At 41.2% G+C, this 15192-nt stretch overlaps 1 protein-coding gene across 1 annotated transcript in view; it reads right to left on the bottom strand.

The window, feature by feature from the left end:
* Positions 1–15192, bottom strand: part of LOC140197034 (opsin-3-like) — a 67403-nt gene that overhangs the window by 51010 nt on the left and 1201 nt on the right. The window lies entirely within an intron of this gene.

Genomic DNA, 15192 nt, shown 5'->3' with positions numbered 1-15192 from the left:
TCCCAAAGCATAACTATTTAAATGCTTTACCCAAAGACATTTGAGATGCTGATAGGAAAATGACCAATCAGTGAAAATCAGCCTGGGAACTGATCAATAGGCATTGGCTGTTTCGGTTCACTGTAACACTTCAGTAGTAAACCAAACGAAACAAATTTACTCCAGGGCCAAGGTACAAAATGCAGTGCTAACATTCATACAATGCACAAGGCACATATAAGATATCAGTAAAATACAGTCATGTAAAAAAATGTAGTCCACAACCCTGAGTCCATGAATATTGCAGCAATCTGCAGTCGAACACAATATGGCTTGCCTTCTGCTGAGCAAACACTGGGGAGCAACGCCAACTCTAGCTTGGATGCTGTGCCACACCACGCCCGGCACTTCAGTGGAGCACCTCGACTCCACTGCTTCTCTTCTGGGCAGCTGTAAACAGGTGACATCGCAGCTTGAGGTCTTGTCCTTGCTACAGCCGTGGCCTCACAGCTACCTCACCGCCAATAAATCAGTGAATTGGACTTGTAGCATTCATACTCAACATCAAAGTACATGTATGTCACCATATGCACCATATACAAAAGAAAAGATTCATTTTCCTGCAGGCATATTCAATAAATCAGTTATAGATTAATAACCATAATGGAATCAATGAAAGACTGCACCAACGTAGGTGTTCAACCAATATGCAAGAGACAACAAGCTGTGCAATTACAAAAAAAATAATAGTGATAAATAAATGAGCAATAAATATGGAGAACAATAGATGAAGAGCCCTAGAAAGTGAGTCCATAAGTTATGGGAACAGTTCAGTGATAGCGCAAGTGAATTGAATGAAGTTAGCCCCTTAGCTCAAGAACCTGATGGTTGAGGGGTAATAACTGTTCCTGAACACGGTGGTGTGAGTCCTGAGGCTCCTGTACCTTCTTCCTGAGTGCAGCAATGAGATGAGAGCAAATCCTGGCTGACGATGAATGCTGCTTTCCTGTGACAATGTTTCATGCCAATGTGCTCAATTGTGGGGAGGGCCATATTCATTACTTTTTGTAGGATCTTCCATTCAAGGGCATTGGAGTTTCCATACCAGGCTGTGATGCAGCCGGTCAATATACTCACCGCTAGAGAAGTTTGCCAAATTTTTAGGTGTCATGCCAAATCTTTGCAAACTCCGAAGTACAGACGTTGTGTGCTTTCTTCGTAATTGCAATTACGTGCTGGGGCCAGGACAGATCCTCTGAAATAATAAGGCAGAGGAATTTAAAGTTGGTGATCCTCTCGGCCTTTGATCTTCCAATGAGGACTGGCTCATGGACCTCTGGTTTTCTCCTTTTTGAAGTCAATAATCAGCTCCTTGGTCTTGCTGACATTGAGTGAGAGGTTGTTGTTGTGGTAGCACTCAGTCAGATTTTCAATCTCCCTCTTATATGCTGACTTGTTACCTCCTTTGATTCAGCCAATGACAGTGGTGTCATTAACAAACTTAAATATGGCATTGGAGCTGTGGCTAGCCACTCATTCATAAGTGTAAGGCAAGTAGAGCAGGGGGCTAAGCACACAGTCTTGTGGTGCACCTGTGCTGATGGAGATCATAAAGGAGATGTTGTTGCCAATGCAAACTGACTGGGGTCTACAAGTGAGGAAATCAAGGATACAATTGCACAGGAGATATTGAGGCCAATGTCATGAAGCTTATTGATTAGTTTTGAGGGGATGATGGTATTGAATGCTGAACTGTAGTCAATAAGGAGCTTTCGGATTTATGCACCTTTGCTGTCCATATGTTCCAGGGTTGAGTGAAGAGCTAATGAGATGGCACCTGCTGTAGACCTGTTGCGCTGGTAGGCAAATTGGAGTGGATCTAAGTCCAACAGGGCCTTGCAATCACAAGAAAAGCAACTAAGATAATGACTTGCTGTTAGATTGCATACTGTTTCTGCACAGTCACCCCTCCCGGACACAGGCAGCAATTTGAGCCACACTAAGTCCAGCTCCTTCAGTTTCTCCACCAAAGGTAATTTTTAAGAAAACTATTAACAGAAAACAGTCACGGTTTATTGCTAGGGGAATTGAATGCAATAGTATTGCAGTTATTCTGCAATTATATCGGGTGCCTGTGAGACCATATTTGGAGTACTATGTTCAGTTTAGGTCTCCTAATTTAAGGAAGCATGTTAATATTTTGGAAGCAGGTCACAGAAGTTTCCTCGACTGGCTGTCTTATGAAGAACGTTTGACAGTCTTGGCTTATACAGGTGGGTATTTAGAAGATGAGGGGGGACTACTTTGAAATATACAAGATCCTGAGGGGATCTTATTGTGTCCAGATGAAGGGTCTCAGCCAGAAACGTCTACTGTTTACTTTTTTCCATAGATGCTGCTTAGGCTGCTGGGTTCCTCCAGAATTTTGCATGTGTTGCAAATGGATTTCTAGCATCTACAGATTTTCCCTTGTTTGAAGATCCTGAGGGCTCTTGATAGAGTGGTGTGGAGTGGACCTATTCTTTCACCAAAGGATCTACAACTAGGAATATAAAAATAAGGAAATGCCCATATTTCTTGGTCATTCAGAAGGAGGGAAACTCTTTTTCACAGAGGTTTATGCATCTTTGGAACAAAGGGCAGCAGAAGCAGAGTTTTTGAATATGTTTAAGTGATAGGTAGATCCTTGATATGCAAAATGGTGGAAAGTCACGTATGGAAGGTGGGAATGTGGAATTGAGGATACAGTCAAATCAGCCAATAATTTTATTGAATAGCAGGACATTATCTGAGGGGCCAACTCACCTCTACTGCTGATATAATTTATATCTACCCAAGAACATACTGGAGGAACTCTCTTTACAGTTTCAGTATTATCAATCCCGTAGAGAACTTTCCAGAATAATCAGCCGTCTTAATCTCCTGTTTGTTGCCTGATACCAGAATGATTATTCTGTGATCCCTCTCTCTTCGTAACACAGTGATTCCATATTTCCATTAAGAACAATGCTTACAGGAATTTCATATCAGTGGATGTGCCAAATTAAGCATGTACATATTTGTTCAATATGAATGCTTTACAACACCTTCAGGACAGGATTATCTCCCATATTTCCTGTTGGTCAGACTTAAGCAGAGACATTGGCCATATGTTTGTTGGAAGTGTCATATTATGGAAGACATTCCAGGAAATGAGGGCAGGACACTTCTCCAACAATTTGCTTTAGATTTTCCACTGAAATCACAGCTCTAATCTATTGAAAAATCAATGGCCAGATAGAATTTGTTCAATTAATTCTTTGTGAGCACTATGGCCACTTGTACAATTATAGAATAATATCAAAAAAAATGCAGCAAAGGTAAAGCATTTTTTTCTGAATTCGAACAAAGCATCTCAACTTGAAACATCAAGTCTCTTTCTCTTCCGACCTGCCGAGTATTTCCAGCATTTTTGTGTCTTGGTTATTATTTGTTAAACTTTATTTCATTTACCAAGTTGCTGGTGAGTAACGTTTTTAATGATTCATTCCAAGAAGCTCATTTAAGTCTTTAAGCTCGATTAATTAAGTGTTTTTGATTGAGAGGTTTGCTTTTGATGTTTCCTGACTCACGTATCAAGCAGAGATAATAGTGGAACATCACTGAGGATTACTGATGCCAGATAATGAAAGACCAGAGATGGACTCTAGGAACTTGCCCTCTGGTCTGCACCCTCCAATCTCCAATAGGTTAATACAAATATATATATATATAGGCATTTGTTAGTCTCATGAGACCATGGATTTGTGCCTTGGAAGGTTTCCAGGGTGCAGGCCTGGGCAAGGTTGTATGGAAGACAGGCAGTTGCCCATGCTGCAAGTCTCCCCTCTCCACGCCACCGATGTTGTCCAAGGGAAGGGCACTAGGGCCGATACAACTTCGCACTGGTGTCGTCGCAGAGCAATGTATGGTTAAGTGCCTTGCTCAAGAACACAACACGCAGCCTCAGCTGAGGCTTGAACTAGCGACCTTCAGATCACTAGACCAATGCCTTAATGTCTTAACTATTTGGCCACGCGCCAACACTAATACAAATATATGCAACATATAATATACAAGGTTACAAGAAGGCTTTGTTTCTACTATAATAATATGCCAATTATTCCAATGTGCTATTTCATATTTTGGTTATTAATTCTTCCACTGCTAGCCTTCTGAATACTTTTACACTTTGATTTAAGAGTTTCGATAACATCCTATTCTGTGTCTCAATCTTGAACAGCTGAGGTTTAGGATTCCCTGGGACTGAAAAGAATTTTCAAAGTTTTCAAAAAATCCTTGAATCTTTTCTTCTGCTGCCTATTAATCTCTTATTATGACAGAGCTCAGAAAACAGTATTTATTTCAGGAAACTTACCTTGTGTATGTGAAAAATACAGCCTATCCATTGCTTTGTTGTAAAGTTATTGACCTGGGAGAGGACACTTACTTATAGTTTGCTTATCCTACCAATGGATCCTCCAAATCCCAATGTCCTATAGCATTATAATGAAAGCTTACATAGCCTTGAGGAGCAGCAACTCATCTTTTTTCTAAGAAGATTAAGTCAATTGCAGCTTTCCAAACTCAATGTGTCCACTATATGTTGGATAGTGCTATCAATTCCATGGTAATCTGCCAGCATAAAACTCTATAAATGCAAGAGGGTCTAAAGCATGTGTACCTTCAAACACATAAGTACAAACTTGCTAAGAGGCTTCAGCCACTGAATCAACAGCCAAATACGAATCTCCTATAACTCCCTCAAATTTGACATCATGTTGGATTTCGCCTGAAAGGAGATTTCAGAATCGTGTATAGAATAATGCATGAAAGGGTTGGTTGCACTTTCCTTAGTTATTCTTATTTACAGCCACACTGATTTTACTTTCTTAGATTTTAAGTGATGCTATTACTTCTACTTTTAATAAATTTAATAAGTTTATTTCACTGTTTTTTCTATTTTTGAATGTTGGATTATTCAGAAGAATTTAAGCTTAATAACAATTGATTAATGACAAAGCTGAGAAAATGGATTATCCATCTATCAGAAGTTTACCAGGGTGTTTATTTTTATTGGATACAGAGCATTCTCTACTTGCAAGTCCAGATTTCTGGAACTAAACTTGGCAAGTATGAGGCAATCAGGAATCAGAACTGTAACTGAGAATTACAAACTACAAAATCCAGGCCAATGCACCACAGCCTATGATATGCTTGTTATTTGTTCACAGAAGAACAAGGGTGCAGTTTTTTTTTTACAAAGTTTTTCAAAATGAGTCAACACAGTGGCATAGCTAGTATTATGAAAGACTATTTTGTACTATTGGGTCCAATACACTTTTTCTAAAATGTTTTATCGTTTAAAAGACATTATCTACCATTCGCGGTTCTACTAACAGCTGAAAACCATCAAGGGATTATTGCCACTGCTGCAAACTGTTGGACTTTACTGTTGAAGTTATTGACTATTTTGTTTTTGTTTCTAGTTTTATTCATCTACTGACCAACAATGATAGTTTCAAATTAATCATCGATTATACTGTTAGATGACCAACTGAGTGCAGTGGTGACAGTCCCATTATTCTGTTAACAAGATGGATGATCTTCAATTAAAATGCCAAGCAGACTATCTTTTGCTGTCATCCCCACCAATAAGGGCAAGAATATAAAACTCTTTTTTTTACAGTCTATGCAAAACTAAGGCCATGAGATGATTGTTGGTGCTAGATGGGGTGGTTTAAGAATCTCAGAAACTGCTGATCTTCTGGGATTTTCATGCAAAAAAGTCTCTAGAGTTTACAGAGAATGGTGCAAAAAAAAGCTAAAAATATCCAGTGAGTGGCAATTCTGTGGGCAAAAGTGCTTTATTAAAGAGAGAAGTCAGAGCAAAATGGCCAGTCTGGTTCAAGCTGACTGGAAGGTGACAGTAACTCATATAACCATACATTACAACAGTAGTGTGCAGGAGAGCATCTCTGAACACACATGTTGATCCTTGAAGCAGATGGGCTACAGCAACAGAGGACCATACAGGATTTTATTAAAAAAGTGGCCACTGAGTGTATATAGACACACTTAATGGTGTGAACTCAGAAAATATCAGCAGTGCAGGACCCTGAGTAGCTGAGTTTGCCCACTTTTTACTAAGCTGTTCCAGTAAAACTGTGGCATTGGGTTATACTTACGAAGGATGATTGATAAGTTTGTGGCCTAAGGTAGAAGGAGTCAATTTTAAAAAACTTAGCACATATATTTTTCAACATAGTCCCCTCCTGCATGCACATAGTTAATCCAGCGGTCATGGAGCATACAGATCCCTTCTTTGTAGAAGTGGTCGACAGCAGGGGTGATTGATAAGTTTGTGACCTAGGGTAGAAGGAGATGAGTTATACAGCTCTTGTTACATGCACGTGCAGTTCAACTCTTTGAGTGAAAATGTAGAAAGTTTGAAGTTAATAACTCATCTCCTTCTACCTTAGGCCATCAACTTATCAATCATCCCTGCTGTGGACCACTTTCTGGAGGTCCAAGATGGCGACTTCTACAAAGAAGGGATCTGTATGTTCCACGACTGCTGGACTAAGTGTGTAAATGTAGGAAAAATAAATGTGCTAGGTTTTCTAAAATTGAGTCCTTCTACCCTAGGCCACGAACTTATCAATCACCCCTTGTATTACATTATTATATTAATAAGTATAACCCAAGAAGGATTACACTCATCAGTTACTACTTTATCATCCTCCCATCAACAGTTAGTAAAGCAAATGGCAAATAAATGAAATCAATGTCTGTTCATTGATAATCTATTCACCAGGGTTCAGTTTTGTTGTTTTTGTTCTCTTCATCCAAACAGAGCTGCTTAAATTTAATAGGAGAGAAGGGTCAGAAAGACTGCTTTTGCAACTCTATGGCACACTGGACATTAATTCCACAGATTGCAGTGGAACCAAATGTAGAATAGATAACCAAGTTGCAGAACACCTATGCTCTGATTGCAAAGGTCATCTTGAGCTCCCAGTGGTATGACATTTCATTCAGAATCAGAATCAGGTTTACTATCACCAGCAGGTGTTGTGAAATTTGTTAAGGGAACAGCAGTACAACGCAATGTTTGATAATATAGAAAGAAAAAAAAGATATTGCATTGACATGTATATCCTCAGCGTTTTTTACTCGCAGAGTGACACCAAATGCGATTGAGAAGAACAATACTTCCTATTCCACCTAGATAGTCTACAACCCAACAATATGAACACCAAATTTCCTAATTTCAGGTACTCTGTGTTCCATTCTCATTTTGATTCACTTAGATTCTAACAGCCCCCAGGCCTCCATTACCCAGATACGGTTGCCTTCCCATCTGTTTCTACCTGTATATAACTCATATACAAAATCTACTGAGTCTCCTGTCCTTTCCTTCCACTGGTTCCAGCTTGTCTATCATCCATCCCTTATCTAATTCCTTCTCACCTTCCTTACTTATCAGATTCCTGCATATGAAGCCTTTTTTTCTCCACTTATGTGTCTTTACCTCCATCTCTCAACTCTTCCACAACCTGGCTCCATCTGTCCCTTTTATCTCTGTGACGAGAATACACATAGATTAAGATGTTAGCTATCCTGTGCTGGCACCAGTGGGATCAGCAGTTGGTCTGCCACCTGTCTTCAGGAGAAAGAGAGATAAGGAAAACAATGGAGCAGCATTTGGAGATGTTAATGAAGGGACGGGAGAGTTTAACGGAAGGAGAGCTGTCAAGATCGGCTCCCCCTTTGAACCCTGAACTGTTTGAAGTGATGGACAGGCGATACCCCAGCAAGGGGATAAAAAGGGATAGGTTCGCTAAGGCAGGACACACACAACACCCCGAGGTAACAAGACCCTGGAAGCGGTGCGTCTCCCACAAGTCGGTGGGAAGTTTTGGACGGCTGATCGCGAGATCAAGCCATAGACGCACACGGTGGAAAGGCATGATCGGCAGGAACCTGATGTGTGTCCACCCTTGCCTGGGTGCCAGGTTCACCGCAGAGAAACGATCATATCTGGAAATGGAGGGGTCACGGTCAGTGACCTCAGATGACATCACAAAGGGCTCGCACGAAAGCTGACTGCGAAGAATATCGAAGATCTGTGTGGAAGCCGTTTGAATATTCATTCGTTTTGCTCTCTCTCTCCTTCCCCCCACTGTCCATCTCCCATGGCAGCGATTACTGCGAACTGAACTGAACTAAATTGAACTGAACTTTACGTCACTTTGAAACTGGTCATTTACCCCTAGACAATGATAGAGCTTGATTGATCCTGTTATCTTAATTCTGTGTACATGTGTGTTTATCATTGCTGAACTGTTGCATTTATTATCCTTTTGATTAGAGTATTGTGTTGCTTGTTTCTTTAATAAAACTTTCTTAGTTCTAGTAATCCAGACTCCAACTGAGTGATCCATTTCTGCTGGTTTGGCAACCCAGTTACGGGGTACGTAACATCTCTCATCTGATTCTACCTATCATCGATCAGTCACTGTTGACAAACTGTAACCCCCCCCGCCCCCCACGGCCCTATCCATCCATCAGTGCCTTCCTTATCTGACTCTCCTTAATGCCTTCCAGACCCTGCTTCATTCCTTCCTCTCACCTCTTTCTACTCACTATCTCCCCTCTACATTCTCTGTCCTGAAGCACCGTTTTGACATGAAACATCCCTTTGTCTCTAAAGATGCTGCTAAACCTGCTAGATTCCTCCAGCAGTTTGTATCTCACTTAGATGTTTGCACTAAGCAAGCAATGCTCTGTTTCATATAAGCATCCATGCAACAAAGTTAAAATTCACTCCTTAGCAGTGACCTGAAACAGGAGAACACCTAAATGCCAATTAACTCTTATGCCATTTCCTGATAAAATGTCCTGAAACTTAGTTTACTTTACAACAATTAGACTTTGTGTTTCAAAAGAATAATAGTTAGGATAAACCCAGCAGAACAATATGTTTTCAAACCATATTCCAAGACAATCCTCTTCTTTGGAAATTATGTAATAGCTTACCACTTGTGATGCTCTGGGATGCTTTGTAAATCTGTTTAAAAATGGGGGCTAACTTCATTGGCATTTCTTCTGAGGGGTCAATATGAAATATTACTATTAATTCTCTTTATTTGCTGGGTCACCTACTGAGTATTTTGAGCATTTTTTGTTCTCTCAGCTTTTCACCACCTGCAATAGTTTCTGATTTTCACTGAAAATACTGTGTTTATTTGTGGCTTTCTTCCATATTAAGACAAGATATCCATACTGTATTAAGACAAGAAATACTAACAAGATATCATTAGGCTCCCAAAATATTCAGAAAAAGGTGAGAACAGCTACTTTGCACAACAGTAAGTACAGCAAATAGAATGGCAATTGTTTCTTTATCATCCTCAAGTTGCCAGAGATACCATTAAATCATTTCTATATACTTGAAGGCTGACTTCTGAATACTAATATCCATTACCTGCTATAAAAACCTTATTGCTTTCATGTGGTAAATAGCACCTGTTTGGATAAATGTAATATCCTTGCTCTCATATTTCAGTATGTCTTTGGTCATTCACAAAAATATAAATGCTAGCACCAAAAATGCTATTTTTAACCTGTATTTATCCTAACCATTTAATTTCAGTGCCCGGCACTTTAATTCAGATTTTATTTGAGTAAACAGTAGTGTTTGAATTGCTTTTGACAAACAACATTAGAGTGAGCGGTACTTATTGTTGGAACATCTACATTAGAAATAAAAACCTTAAGTATCTAAGAAATCATGTTCATGCAACAATTCATTTAGACTTCTGACCTATGTACTTTTGACTGCCAACGCAGTGCAAAAACCACTGTTCAGGAAATCGGAACTGTGAAGACATTTGAACAATTGATTTCAAGGTGTACTTCAAAGTCATTTTTTTAAAACCTGTGGTATGATTAAAGTGCCTGTGAGACAATTTGACATGTCAAGTACACATGTGCTACTTTCTTAAGGGTTTAAGAATTGAAGTCTACACAAATATGTGCAGAATCTTGGTCAATTTGACTAAATCTGCACAAACTTACAGCCATGTACAGATTTCATTTGTACTAATAAGAAGCAGTAACTCTCTGGAAAAAGCAAGTTTTAAACCACCATGTTTGCTTGCACAATCTGCCAAGCAGCTTGTTGCTTAGATCAGAAATTTTAATTTTCTAGACTACTTTCAAAGAGGTATGGATGTCAGCTTGTTGAAATGAACTCAAAGGACTTCGCCATGTAACATTTTACAAGGCATCATCAGTCTGCTGAAGGTAACTGACATAATGCATTCACAGTATTCAATGTACCAAGGCGCGATGATAGAGGATGTTCTGCCTTATTCAAAATGATACACTCAATCACTGTTTCCTGAATCAGAAATCCAGCATAAAAACGTGGAAAGTTATTTAATGGCTTGAACTTTTTGGATCAGGAAAATATCTACATGAATTTAAATTTTGGTACCTTTTTTTTTACTTTTGGAGCCTATAGTATGAAAAACAGATTTTAATAGATCATCTCAGGCTGAATAATTAAAACCATAAGACACAAGAGCAGAATTAGGCCATTTGGTCCATCAAGTCTCCTCCACCATTCAGTTATGGCTGAATCTTTTTGTCCCCTCCTCAGCCCCACTCTCTGGCCTTCTCCCCATAACCTTTGATGCTGTGACCAATCAAGAACCCATCAATCTCCACCTTAAATACACCGAATGACCCACCTCTACAGCTGCCCGTGATAATAAACTCCACAAATTCACTACCCTCCGGCTGAAGAAATTTCTCAGCATCTCTGTTTTAAATGGACGCTCCTCTATCCTGAGGCTGTGCTCTCTTGGCCTAGATTTCCCCACCATGGGAAACATCCTTTCCACATCTACTCTGTCTAGGCCTTACAACATTCAAAAGGTTTCAATGACATTCCCCCCCTAACCCTACTAAATTCCAGCGAGTACCAGCCCAAAGCCATCAAATGTTCCTCCTTTGATAACCCTTTCATTTCCAGAATCATCTTCGTGAACCTCCTCTGAACCCTCTCCAATGCCAGCACATCTTTTCTTAGATAAGGAGCCCAAAACTGTTCACAATACTCAAGCTGAGGCCTCACATCCCTACTCTTATATTCTTGACCTCTTGAAATGAATGCTAACATTGCATATGCCTTCCTCACTACTGTCTCAACCCACAAGTTAACCTTTAGGGTGTTCTGCACAAGAACTCCCAAGTCCCTTTGCATCTTCAATTTTTGGATTATCCCCAAATTTTTAGAAAATAGTCTGCACATTTATTTTTTCGACCAAAGTGCATAACCATGCATTTTCCAACATTGTATTTCATTTGCCACATTCTTGCTCACTCTCCTAAACTGCCTAAGTCCTTCTGCAGCCTTCCTGTTTCCTCAACACTACCTGTCCCTCCACCAATCTTTGTATCATCTGCAAACTTGGCAACAAAGCCATCTATTTCATCATCTAAATCATTAATTTACAGCATAAAAAGAAGTGGTCCCAACACTGACCCCCGCGGAACACCACTAGTCACTAGTAGCCAACCAGAGAAGGATCCTTTTATTCCCACTAGCTGCCTCCTGCCAATCAGCCAATGCTCTAACCATGCTAGTAACTATCCTGTAATATGATAGACTCTTAACTTGGTAAGCAGCCTCACATGTGGCAGCTTGTTAAAGGCCTTCTGAAAATCCAAATATACAACATCCTCTGTATCCCCTTTATCCATCCTATTTGTAATCTCCCCCAAAGAATTAAAACAGATTCATTAGGCAAGATTTCCCTTTAAGGAAACCATGATGACTTTGTCTTATTTTGTCCACTACTTCATCCTTAACAATTGACTTCAACATCTTCTCAACTACTGAGGTCAGGCTAATCAGTCTAATTTTTTTTTTTCTGCTGCCTCCCCCCTTTCTTAAAGAGTGGAGTGACATTTGTAATTTTCCAGTCCTCCGGAACCATGCTAGAGTCCAAGATTCTAGAAGGATCATTACTAATATCTCTGGAATCTCTATCGCTACCATTTTTAGAACCCTAGGGTGCAGTTCATCTGGTCCAGGTGATTTATGCACTTTAGGTCTTTCAGCTTTTTGAGCTTGTAATAGTAACTGCACTCACCTCTCTTCCTTCACAGCTTTCAACACCTGGCAGTGAAGGCTGATGCAAAACATTCATTTTAGTTCATCTACTATCTCCTTGTCCTTCATTATTATTTCTCTGGCTTCATTTTCTAGGGGTCATCTCTCATCTCTCTTTTATTTTCTATCCAGCTTGATATTGTTTGCTAGCTTGCTTTCATATTTCATTTTTCCCCCAATGATTCTTTTAGTTGCTATCTATAGGTTTTTAAAAGTTTCCCATCTTCTGTCTGCTGCTAAGTTTTGTTTTGTTGTATGCCCTCTCTTTTGCTTTTACAGTAGCTTTGACTTCCCTGTCAGCCATGGTTGTACTATTTTGCCATTTGAGTATTTCTTCATTCTTGGAATACATCTATCCTGCACCTTCCTCATTTTTCTCAGAAAATCAAGCCATTGCTGCTCTGCTGTCATCCCTGCCAGCATCTCCTTCCAATTTACTTCCAACTCCTCTCTCATGCCACTGTAATTTCCTTTACTCCCCTGAAATATTGCTATGTCAGACTTTACTTTCTCCCTATCAAATTTCAAGTTGAACTCAATCATATTGTGATCACTGTCTCCTAAGGGTTCTTTCACCTTAAGCTCCCTAATCGCCTCCAGTTCATTACATAACACCCAATCCAGTATAGCTGATCCCCTCGTAGGCTCAATGAAAACTGCTCTAAAAAGCCATCTCACAGGCATTCAACAAACTTACTCTCTTGAGTTCCATTACCAACCTGATTTTCCCAATCGACCTGCATGTTAAAATCTCCTATGACTATCATAACATTGCCTGTTTGAAAACGCAAACAACAGGAATTCTGCAGATGCTGGAAATTCAAGCAACACACATCAAAGTTGCTGGTGAATGCAGCAGGCCAGGCAGCATCTCTAGGAAGAGGTACAGTCGATGTTTCAGGCCGAGACCCTTCGTCAGGACTAACTGAAGGAAGAGTTAGTAAGAGATTTGAAAGTGAGAGGGGGAGGCGGAGGAGGAGATCCAAAATGATAGGAGAAGGCAGGAGGGGGAGGGATGGAGCCAAGAGCTGGACAGGTGAATGGCAAAGGGGATACGAGAGGATCATGGGACAGGAGGTCCGGTAAGAGAGAGACAAGTGGGGGGGGGAACCCAGAGGATGGGCAAGGGGTATAGTCAGAGGGACAGAGGGAGAAAAAGGAGAGTGAGAGAATTCCTCTTCCTCTTCTCACCCTGTCTCTTGCAAAAACGCCATCCCCTTCTTGCAATTCCTCCGTCTCCGCCGCATCTGCTCTCAAGATGAGGCTTTTCATTCTAGGACGAGGGAGATGTCCTTTTTTAAAGAAAGGGGCTTCCCTTCCTCCACTATCAACTCTGCTCTCAAACGCATCTCCCCCATTTCACGTACATCTGCTCTCACTCCATTCTCCCGCCACCCCACTAGGAATAGGGTACCCTGGTCCTCACCTACCAACCCACCAGCCTCCGGGTCCAACATATTATTCTCCGTAACTGCCGCCACCTCCAACGGGATCCCACCACTAAGCACATCTTTCCTTCCCCCCCTCTCTCTGCTTTCCGCAGGGATCACTCCCTACACAACTCCCTTGTCCATTCGTCCCCCCCCATCCCTCCCCACTGATCTCCCTCCTGGCACTTATCCTTGTAAGCGGAACAAGTGCTACACATGTCCTTACACTTCCTCCCTCACCACCAATCAGGGCCGCAAACAGTCCTTCCAGGTGAGGCGAAACTTCACTTGTGAGTCGACTGGGGTGATATACTGCGTCCGGTGCTCCCGATGTGGCCTTCTATATATTGGCGAGACCCGATGCAGACTGGGAGACCGCTTTGCTGAACACCTGCGCTCTGACCGCCAGAGAAAGCAGGATCTCCCAGTGGCCACACATTTTAATTCCACATCCCATTCCCATTCTGACATGTCTATCCACAGCCTCCTCTACTGTAAAGATAAAGCCACACTCACGTTGGAGGAACAACACCTTATATTCCGTCCGGGTAGCCTCCAACCTGATGGCATGAACATCGACTTCTCTAACTTCCGCTAATGCCCCACCTCCCCCTCGTACCCCATCTGTTATTTATTTCTATACACACATTATTTCTCTCACTCTCCTTTTTCTCCCTCTGTCCCTCTGACTATACCCCTTGCCCATCCTCTGGGTTCCCCCCCCCACCTTGTCTTTCTTCCCAGACCTCCTGTCCCATGATCCTCTCGTATCCCCTTTGCCAATCACCTGTCCAGCTCTTGGCTCCATCCCTCCCCCTCCTGTCTTCTCCTTTCATTTTGGATCTCCCCCTCCCCCTCCCCTTCCCACTTTCAAATCTCTTACTAACTCTTCCTTCAGTTAGTCCTGATGAAGGGTCTCGGCCTGAAACATCGACTGTACCTCTTCCTAGAGATGCTGCCTGGCCTGCTGCGTTCACCAGCAACTTTGATGTGTATTGCCTGTTTGACATGCCTTTTCTATTTCCTGTTGTATTCTGTAGTCTACATCCTAGCTACTGTTGGAAGGTCTGTATATAACTGCCATCAGGGTCCTTTTACCTTTCCAGTTACTTAACTTAAACCAGAAGGATTCAACATCTTCCAGTCCTATGTCACATCTTTCTAATAATTTGATGCTATTCTTCATCAGCAGAGCCACACCACCCCCTCTGCCTACCTTCCTATCCCTCCGATACAATGTGTAACCTTGGACATTCAGCTCCCAACTACAACCATCCTTCAGCCACGAGTCAGTGATGGCCACAACATCATACCCAACAATCTGTAAATGTGCAACAAGATCATTCACATTATTTCTTTACTCCGTGCATTGAGATATTACACATGGAGTACTGTATTTGCTGCCCTTTATGAATCTGCATCCCTAATACTCTGATACTCACCCTGCTGGCAGCAATTTTGTCCTATCATCTGCCTGCCTTTCCTGACAGTCTGACTGCATGCTATCTTTGCTTTTTTACCATCCGTCCTATCCTGAGTCCCTTCACTCCAGTTCCCATCCCCCGTCAAATTAACTTA

Source organism: Mobula birostris, chromosome 4 (assembly GCF_030028105.1).
Source record: "Mobula birostris isolate sMobBir1 chromosome 4, sMobBir1.hap1, whole genome shotgun sequence".
Lineage (NCBI taxonomy): Eukaryota > Metazoa > Chordata > Chondrichthyes > Myliobatiformes > Myliobatidae > Mobula > Mobula birostris.
The sequence above is the reverse complement of the archived record's forward strand: the minus strand, read 5'-3'. Positions and strand labels throughout refer to the sequence as shown.